We start from the raw sequence: 10,774 nt of genomic DNA, 5'->3' as shown, positions 1-10,774 counted from the left end.
TGGACAGCTCGTCCTTTCGCCGCTGGAACGGCTTGATTGGCTCTTGCATTTCAACGGGGATGCTGGCCCAGCTCCCATGCACTCAGTTTTTTACTAGGGACAGCAGAGGATCTTGGTTGGTCCAAGTCCTAATCTGGCAGGCCGTGACAGGTGATTTATCATTTTCAAACGCTTCCATGACCATCAACAAGTCTGCGGGATGCGCCACCATCAACAAGTTTGCAGGCTGCGCCATTTCCACCCCCGTGGTGGGCAATGGTAGATGACTGAGAGCATCCGCACAGTTCTCGGTGCCTGGCCTGTGGTGGATGGTATAGTTATATGCTGATAGCGCGAGTGCCCACCTTTGTATGCGGGCTGAGGCATTAGTATTTATCGCCTTGTTTTCAGCGAACAGGGATATGAGGGGCTTGTGATCGATTTCCAGCTCAAATTTGAGGCCAAACAGTTACTGATGCATTTTCTTTACACCGAACACACATGCTAATGCCTCTTTCTCAATCATACTGTCGGCCCTCTCGGCCTTAGACAAGATCCTGGAAGCATAGGTGACAGGTTGCAACTTCCCCGCAACATTAGCTTGTTGTAATACGCACCCGACTCCGCACGACAACGCGTCACATGCTAGCACAAGTCTTTTACATGGGTTATAAAATACAAGCATCTTGTTGGAGCATAAAATGTTTCTAGCTTTCTCAAAAGCAATTACTTGTTTTTTTTCCCCATACCCAGTTCTCACCTTTGTGCAATAACACATGTAGGGGCTCTACATGTTGGTCTAGACTTTCCATTATTCAGCTGGCGATATTTGCGTGATATCTCAGCTTGCCACACATTGCTGCTTTCAACAGGTCACTGAAGCCCTTTATGCACGCAGGAAGGACTTTATCAGCTTCCCTATGACCAAGGAGGCACAGACTGAGAGGGCTCTAGGATTCTCCAGAATTGCAAACTTCTCCAAGGTGCCAACCTTCCACTCCCTGAATGTGCAACTCATTGACCACCAACAACTTATAATGGTAGTAAATGCAAAATTTCTGGGAAGCATCTATGAGGCTCACATCCTGCGTGAGAGCACTGTATCTGACATGTTTACCAGTCAGCCACAGGTCAATGCTGGATGCTTGGTGACAAAGGATATGACCTCGCCACCTGGCTGATGACCCCGTGCATAACACCCAGACAGAAGCCGAGAAGCGATACAACGAGAGCCACAGAGCCACACGCAATATCATCGAGAAGACCATTGGAGTGCTTAAGCAGTGCTTTAAATGCCTGGACCACTCAGGAGGTGAGTTACAATACCACCCTGAGCAGGTAGCTCAATTCGTGGTGGTGTGCTCCATGCTGCACAACTTGGCTATCAGGAGGGGACAAGAATTGCCTGATGAGTCTGACAGTCCACCTCAGGAGAGAGAGGACGAGGAGGTGGACACTGATCTCAGGGCAGACAATCAGGCTGACGATGCAGCCATGCCCCCGCCCCCCTCTAGACCGCAGGAAAGGGCCCGTGGTGGCTCCACAGCTGCAAGACTCTTACGTCAGCAGTTCATAAATGAGCGCTTTGCTTGAAATAACATTGGTGATATTTACAAAGCTGCAACACTGCTGTGTCTGCAACTCATAAATGAATGGTGTGCATTACCTTGGTGACAGTTAAAGTTTAAGTTGATTCAGGTGATGTTGAATTATCCCCTTTCATGTTAAGGGATCACCAGTGTGTAACGGTGCAGCTATCTGAGACAATGCGCAACAAGGTTATGTGAAATAAACATTTAATGAGAACATTTGTATAAAATCATAATTATAACTGTAAAAAACACCCCACACCACCACAAATTTATATAATTCATTAAATTTTTATCATTTCCAATGAAACTTCATAAACATAGAACACAAATCCAAAAAAACAAGGTACCCCCCTCCCCTCAAACCTCCCAACAAAATAGCAACAACAACATAAAAGTACTGTGACCAATGCAACTCCTGCAGCCATGCACCTCACTTTCCTTCTCCCGTGCCCCCCCTCACTTCTCCTCCCCACCTCTACCACTTCCCCTCCCGACTCCAAGCCACTTTGCCACACTGCTCCTCAGGCACTGCTTCATTGGGAGGGATATCGGCATAGCCGCTGGTTGGCCGATTGCTGGAGAGGACAGTCCCGAGGAGGGAACGTCCTTCGAGCCAGAAGCAAGACCTTCCTCCTGGCTCACATGTGTCGTTGGCAATGGGGGTGTGGCACCTTAGGGTGCAGTGTCGCACTCCGGGACCACTGGTAGCCCTCTGGTACCAATATTCCTGGCTATCATCACCAGGGCCTCCGCCATACACGACACGTACTCCGCCATGGTGGTGGACATGCTGGCCATCTGTTGGGATATGCCCCCTATTGTCTGGAGGATCTGCTGACCTATGTCAACACTCTTCCTGGACAGTTCGTGGAGCAGTCCTGCTGCATTGAACCAACCTCTGCGGGGTCCGCGCCATGATGGAAACACTTGGGGCGCCCTGTGGCAAGATGCTTGGGCCCGCTACCTTCACGGTGGAGGAGAACATGGCCACAGGAGCACTAGATGTCATCAGGGTTGCATAGATAATGGAGCTCCTCAAAGTCGCCAGTCTCATCAGTGAAGAAGGCACCCTGCAGCTCTACGGGCGAGATTCGGGGCTCCTCAGCACCAGATTGACAATCCCTGGGCGAGGTCGCCGGATCCGCAGCTTCTTGGCTCAGTGGTGTTGCATGGAGCCCGCTGCTGGCTGAGCTACAAAATATAACTTAGGTTATTAGAGGAGAAGGGGGTGCTAGGGTCACAAGGTGATTCCAGCGCTACATACAGCATATGCACGACAAAAGCACTACCGCTATCAAAATCATCACAGACATCACATTTCATGACCATGACCAAATTCTGCATTACAATGATTTTCATGTGGCCATTATTATTTAGATAACACTTTTATCAATCATCTATCCTATATTATTGTTCGGATATGAGTGGGTGTGGCATCTATTGACTTGACATCACGCAATGGTGTATATTTTACTCACGTGGCATCACATCAGGTTCTGTTGCTGCTTGCGTGGCTGACCGGGGGTGGTTCCCCACTAGTGCCAGCACCCGCTCCTCGATGTCGGTGAACTCAATGAAGACCGTTGGCCCGCCACCCGTGCACTGCTGCTCGGCCCTATTCTTCCATAACTTATTCTGCAAAAGGTAACACCAGCACGACATGGCATGAGATCATTGCGTGAGATCATTGCTAGGTATTGTCACAGAGACTGATACAACACATAACCCACAGATGTAATCATTATTATTATGATCATTATCATTATTTACCTAAAGATATACACCGTAAACGCAGGCTTTGAGTAAAACATTCCCGGTATAAGTGCAAGACATCACATCTGATTTTAATCACTCATTACACTTACAATTCAAATTATATAAATATATAAGTAAATGTAAATAAATGTAATACTTACTCTGGTGGATCCGACAAGGTCGTTCCAGCGCTTGCGGCACTGGCTGCCCTCACGCACCTCGTTTGTTGCTGACGAGTTCACCTCAGCTATGTCGGCCCAAATCTTCTGGTAAACCTTTGGGATGGGCTTCCCACACCCACCCCGGGTCAACTGACCCCAGCGTGACTCCACCTACTGCAGGAGGGAGGCATTTGCCTCGTCGGAGAATCTCTAAAGAATGATGGCCTCATGAGAATCATTGCAATGCACATTTGGTGATGGTCATGAAAGGTGATGTCTGTGATGATTTTGATAGTGATGGTGCTTTTGTCGTGCATATAAGCACATAAGAAATAGGAACAGGAGTAGGCCATACGGCCCCTCGAGCCTGCCCCGCCATTCAATAAGATCATGGCTGATCCGATCATGGACTCAGCTCCACTTCCCCGCCCACTCCCCATAATCCCTTATCCTCTTATCGTTTAAGAAACTATCTATTTCTGTCTTAAATTTATTTAATGTCCCAGCTTCCATAGCTCTCTGAGGCAGCGAATTCCACAGATTTACAGCCCTCTGAGAGAAGAAATTTCTCCTCATCTCTGTTTTAAATGGGCGGCCCCTTATTCTAAGATCATGCCCACTAGTTCTAGTCTCCCCATCAGTGGAAACATCCTCTCTGCATCCATCTTGACAAGCCCCCTCATAATCTTATACGTTTCGATAAGATCACCTCTCATCCTTCTGAATTCCAATGAGTAGAGGCCCAACCTCCTCAACCTTTCCTCATAAGTCAACCCGCTCATCTCTAGAATCAACCAAGTGAACCTTCTCTGAACTGCCTCCAAAGCAAGTATATCCTTTCGTAAATATGGAAACTAAAACTGCACGCAGTATTCCAGGTGTGGCCTCACCAATACCCTGTATAACTGTAGTAAGACTTCCCTGCTTTTATACTCCATCCCCTTTGCAATAAAGGCCAAGATACCTTTGGCCTTCCTGATCACTTGCTGTACCTGCACACTAACCTTTTGTGTTTCATACACAAGTACCCCCAGGTCCCGCTGTACTGCAGCACTTTGCAATCTTTCTCCATTTAAATGATAACTTGCTCTTTGATTTTTTTTCTGTCAAAGTGCATGACCTCATTCTTTCCAACATTATACTCCATCTGCCAAATTTCTGCCCACTCACTTAGCCTGTCTATGTCCTTTTGCAGGTTTTTTGTGTCCTTCTCACACATTGCTTTTCCTCCCATCTTTGTATCGTCAACAAACTTGGCTACGTTACACTCAGTCCTTTCTTATAGTCGTTAATATAGATTGTAAATAGTTGGGGTCCCAGCGCTGATCCCTGCGGCACCCCACTTAGTAATGATTGCCAACCCGAGAATGAATCATTTATTCCGACTCTCTGTTTTCTGTTAGTTAGCCAATCCTCTATCCATGTTAATATATTACCTCCAACCCCGTGAACTTTTATATTGTGCAGTAACCTTTTATGTGGCACTTTGTCAAATGCCTTCTGGAAGTCCAAATACACCACAACCACTGGTTCCCCTTTATCCACCCTGTTTGTTACATCCTCAAAGAATTCCAGCAAAGTTGTCAAACATGACTTCCCCTTCATAATCCATGCTGACTCTGCCTGACCAAATTTTGCTTTTCCAAATGTCCTGCTACTGGTTCTTTAATAATGGACTCCAACATTTTCCCAACCACAGATGTTAGGCTAACTGGTCTATAGTTTCCTGCTTTTTGTCTGCCTCCTTTTTGAATAGGGCATTACATTTGCAGTTTTCTAATGTGCTGGGACCCCCAGAATCCAAGGCATTTTGGTAAATTACAACCAATGCATCCACAATCCCTGCTGTTACTTCTCTTAAGACCCAAGGCTGCAAGCAGGTCCAGGGGATTTATCTGCCTTTAGTCTACAAATCGCTGGTAATTGTTGACTTGTCTGAATTCTCCTTTGACGATTGGGCAAGAAAGGTTTAATTAATTCACTCAGAGGTTTGTGGGTCTTGTAATTGGCAGCGGTTCAGGTCAAATTCAATGTGAACTGGTAGAATTAAGGGCATTCATGGGTCAAACGAAAGCATCGTTCACTTCTAGACATCAATTATGAACCCAGCATTCTGACTGGCACGGAGTCCAGTTCACATCACCGGGACACAGGGGAGACACTCAACCCCTCCCTTCATTCTCCTCCTGTTAATTTGAACCCTCCCCTCACTCCGTTAGTTTGAACCCTCCCCTCATTCCGTTCATTTGACCCCTCCCTCACTCTGTTAATTTGAACCCTCCCCTCATTCCATTAGTTTGACCCCTCCCCTCACTCGGTTAGTTTGACCCCCTCCCCTCACTCCCCGTTAGTTTGACCCCTCCCTCACTCCGTTTTGACCCCTCCCATCACTCCCTGTTAGTTTGACCCCTCCCCTCACTCCTAGTTTGACCCCTCCCCTCACTCCATTTTGACTCCTCCCCTCACTCCGTTTTGACTCCTCCCCTCACTCCATTAGTTTGACCCCTCCCCTCACTCCGTTAGTTTGACCCCTCCCCTCACTCCGTTAGTTTGACCCGTCCTCTCATTCCGTTAGTTTGACCCCTCCCCTCACTCCATTAGTTTGACCCCTCCCCTCACTCCATTAGTTTGACCCCTCCCCTCACTCCATTAGTTTGACCCCTCCCCTCACTCCATTAGTTTGACCCCTCCCCTCACTCCATTAGTTTGACCCCTCCCCTCACTCCATTAGTTTGACCCCTCGCATCACTCCATTAGTTTGACCCCTCCCCTCACTCCGTTAGTTTGACCCCTCCCCTCACTCCATTAGTTTGACCCCTCCCCTCACTCCATTAGTTTGACCCCTCCCCTCACTCCATTAGTTTGACCCCTTGCCTCACTCCATTAGTTTGACCTTCTCCCCTCACTCCATTAGTTTGACCCCTCGCCTCACTTTCTGTTAGTTTGACCTCTCCCTTCACTCCGTTAGTTTAACCCCTCCCCTCACTCTGTTAGTTTGACATCCTCCCTCCCCTCACTGTTAGTTTAACCCCTTACCTCCTTCCCCATTTGTTTGACCCCCTCCCCTCACTCTGTTAGTGTTATATATGCAGACTATAGATATACTCTCTGTGTAGTCACTGTATAGTTGCATAAGATGGAGACTTGTTTACCTGATGTATTGTCAATAAGGTTTACACTGCGTATATACATGTTGGCACCACTAGAGGGTGCAACTGGTCGATACAAGGGTTTCCTGCCCTGGTGGCAGGGGCTGTATAAAAGGGGAGCCAGCAAGCGGCTGCCTCACTCTTGAGTTGGGAATAAAGGACCAAGGTCACTGCAGTTTGAGTACAACACATTGCCTCGTGGAGTCATTCATAGGTACATTACAAACATAACAACTGGCACACTAAAAGACTTCGCAGAGGGTGATGATTGGGATGCCTTCACGGAAAGGCTCGAGCTATATTTCGTGGCAAACGACCTGGCAGGGGAGATGGACACATTGGCAGAGAAGCGCAAGGCTATATTGCTGACCAGTTGTGGGCCTGAGGTCTACCGCCTCTTCAGAGACTTGCTGGCACCCACGAAGGCCACGGATAAGACATACGACGAGCTGACTGAACTAATTTGTGACCAACTTAAATCAAAAGAGAGCATCCTCACGGCCAGGCACAGATTCTACACTCACCGCAGACCTGAGGGCCAGGAGATTGCAAAACATGCTGCCGACCTCAGGAGACTTGCAGCACCGTGTGATTTTGGCACGGACCTCAATGAAGCATTGCGAGACATCTTTGTTATAGGAATTGGCCACGAGGGCCTCCTTCACAAGCTATTATCTGCCGACAACGCAGTCAACCTGCAGAAGGCCATCAGCATCAGTCAGGTGTTCATGACCTCGACCTGCAGCACCAAGCAAATCATTCATCCTGTGGACTCAAACCCGGCAAGTACTGTACACAGAATGGTGCCTTTCACAGGCAAGACTGTAGAACATGGCACTGCCCAGGGCAGAGAGCACAGACCTCAGGGTTCCAGAACTCAGAGTCTGCCGAGGGGTGCTAATCGAGTAGCACCATGCTGGCGTTGCGGAGGAAATCATAGGGCTCACCAGTGTCGGTTTGCTGAGTACGTATACAAAGCCTGTAACATGAAGGGCCACCTCCAGCGTATGTGTAAAAGAAATACGACTCACCATCTAGCAGAGGGGTTGGTAGATGACTTTGAATCCAGCGGGGAGTATGATGATTTGGCCAGAGAGGCAGCTCAGCCCCAAGAAGAAGTGTCTGAAGTGTATACCTGCACCGCCAATTGTCCTCCAGTGAAGATGGATGTCGAGATAAACGGCGTTTCAGCCTTCATGGAGGTGGACACGGGAGCGAGCCAGTCAATGATGAGCCAGGGTGCCTTTGAGAGGCTATGGAATGAAAAATGACCTGAGCTGGTTCCAGTTCAGGAAAAGTTGCGCACCTACACCAAGGAGCTGATCCCAGTCCTTGGTAGTGCGGATGTAAGTGTAATCCATAATAGCGTGGTGCACAAGTTACCTCTGTGGATTGTTGCAGGTGATGGTCCAATGCTACTCAGAAGAAGGTGGATGGGGAAGATCCAGTGGAAATGGGAAGACCTCTTCACTCCAGCAATCGATGACCCCCATGCTCAGTGGCAGAGCAAAACCTCACCTTCGCTTGGGCCAGGCACCAGAGAACAGACCAGTGCAGCACCTGAGGCACAGACCGTCCATCACGACTGCGTGGCAATTATCCGACCGGGATGACCTAAAAGTACCTTCCCGGCTTCAGTGGCTGGAATCCTGGGGAGGAAGATCGAATTCACAGGCACTCTTCCAGCTTTTGTGACAGAATCGCGGGAGAGTAGGATCAGGGCAGTCCACCCCGAGGAGGGAGGCAAGGTGGTGTCCCTGCTGCAGCGAGGGGCAGCGTGACTTGGCAGGGTTCTCTTAAAGGAGACCTGCAACTAACTGAACTTAAAGAGACATTGTATTATTGGCAATCAATGTAACAAACCGATTAAGAATGTAAAGAACAAAATGTTGCGAGATGTCGGGAATAGAGTGTCCCCAAAAGTAGCAAGTGAGCGAATTCGGGAGGGTAAAGATGCCCTGCCCCAGGTGTCCCCACAAGTTATAGGCCAGCGACCTCAGGAGGGTGAAGGCACTGATCCTGATACCCTGCCCCAGGTCTATCCCAGGCTGCAGGCACCCGATGGCACTATTCACCACGCACCTGGAAACGAAAGCGGCGCCAATATGCAGTCGGCCGCCATTACCCACCACCCGGGTGGAGACGGCACAGCCCCCAGACTCAGTCGCTACCTCGGCCATGTCTGGGAGCGAAGGGTCAGTACCAATGAGTTCCCCAAACGGGACCTGGAACAGCCAGGTTCCCAACACCGTTAGAAAGCAGGCAGAAGATTCTGCAGCCCTCAAAGGAGGACAGGGAGGCCACACACATCTGTGGCTCTGTCCACCACTAGGCAACGGCAAAGGCCCTGAGTCCTGGCACGGTGAGTGAACCAAGCCCACCCGCTAGCAGGGGGCACAGCACCGCCATCAGACAACTAGAACCCCGCCCGGTTACTCTGGAACTAGCGTCCTCACATACCTGTACAGCTACCTCAGTATTGACCATGACTGAACTAATTATGGAATCTACCCAATCCTGGCCCACGGCCGTAAAACGTAACAAATGTAAGTCACTGAACCAAGGTGTCACGACATAAACTGTAAGATATATTTTTTTTCCCTTTCTTTGTACTTGCACTGTGTCTGATCCTGTATGCTTATGTAACGGGCCAGCTGCATGATCTCGATGGGGGCGGGGGGGGGGGGGTGTGGTGGGGGGAGGTGGAAATGGATGTATGTAGCCATGGATCACACCCAGAACATGTGAATGTTTAAAAATGTATAGAGACATTGAAGTTGAGAACGTGGGAATTGTATAGGGACAGTATAAGCTAACAAAGAATTCATGGAGGAATAGCCATGACATCTCAGACTCGAGACTGCGAAATGTTACAACACTAACACATATTGAAACAAAACCCACAGCTTGCAGAAAAACCTCAAGGTCTTATTAAATCATGTTATTAACCTGAAACATTAACAGAAGGTCTTTGTTTAAAATCAGACCATACTTAGGTCGGCTTATGAGTGGACAAAGGGAAAGAGGGATCAAAAGAGATAGGCTGGACTAGGATGTCACTCTAATTGTATCTTGTTATCTTTTGCCGAAAATGTATAACCGTCGTCCCTTTACAATGTAACGTCACTTTGTCCGTAGGAAGTGAGTGCGTTCTATCAGAGTTGCATTCCTTCTGTCTGATAAGGTCCCCGATCGGGATTTGCTTTTTAAATAAAAGCTTGCTTTGTTTAAAGCACAAACGGTATTCGTTTCAATAATTTTGCTGAACCAGATTGAGGGAAAAGAATCCAGAAATCAACAAACCCACTGGAACCTCCACTGCATCATTGAACCATCCAAACTGGTAACCACTACCCAATGTTATGGCAAAAGGACTTGGGGATTAACAGGGAGAGAGCCAAGCCAAAGCACAGCCAAAGTGCAGGGGCTATTGGCACTTAAGTCTGGGGAGAACTAAGCCAGAGCACATAGTGCAAAGGTAATTGGCACAAAGGACTTGGGGGAGAGTGATGTTATATATGCAGACTATAGATATACTCTCTGTGTACTCATTGTATAGTTGCATAAGATGGAGATTTGTTTACCTGTTTATAAGGTTTACACTGTGTATATACATGCTGGCATCACTAGAGGATGCAACTGGTGAAGACCGGGCTTTCCTGTCCTGCCCTGGTGGCAGGGGCTGTATAAAAGGGCAGCCACCAAGCGGCTGCCTCACTCTGGATTTGCGAATAAAGGACCAAGGTCACTGCAGTTTGAGTACAACACATTACCTCGTGGAGTCATTCATAGGTACAGTTTAAACATAATAGTTAGTTTGACCCCTCCCCTCACTCCGTTAGTTTGACCCCTCCCCTCACTCCGTTAGTTTGACCCCTCTCCTCACTCCATTAGTTTGACCCCCTCCCCTCACTCCCCGTTAGAATGACTCACTGCCTCGTAGTTTGACCCCTCCCCTCACTCCCGATGCGTTGCTCTGTGATGCCCCTTGTGGTTTACAGTACATTAAAGATGATGTATAGCTGTAACATGTTGTGGTATAACTACAGTCCGGATCAGAACCAGTTTACAGGTTCCCAGTGGGAGGGGCCCAGTGTCAATGTGTTGACTGTGTGGGGCAGCCCAGGATCCCAGTATA

This window comes from Pristiophorus japonicus, chromosome 19, assembly GCF_044704955.1.
Source record: "Pristiophorus japonicus isolate sPriJap1 chromosome 19, sPriJap1.hap1, whole genome shotgun sequence".
NCBI classification, from domain to species: Eukaryota; Metazoa; Chordata; class Chondrichthyes; family Pristiophoridae; genus Pristiophorus; species Pristiophorus japonicus.
This window is presented reverse-complemented; position numbering follows the sequence as displayed.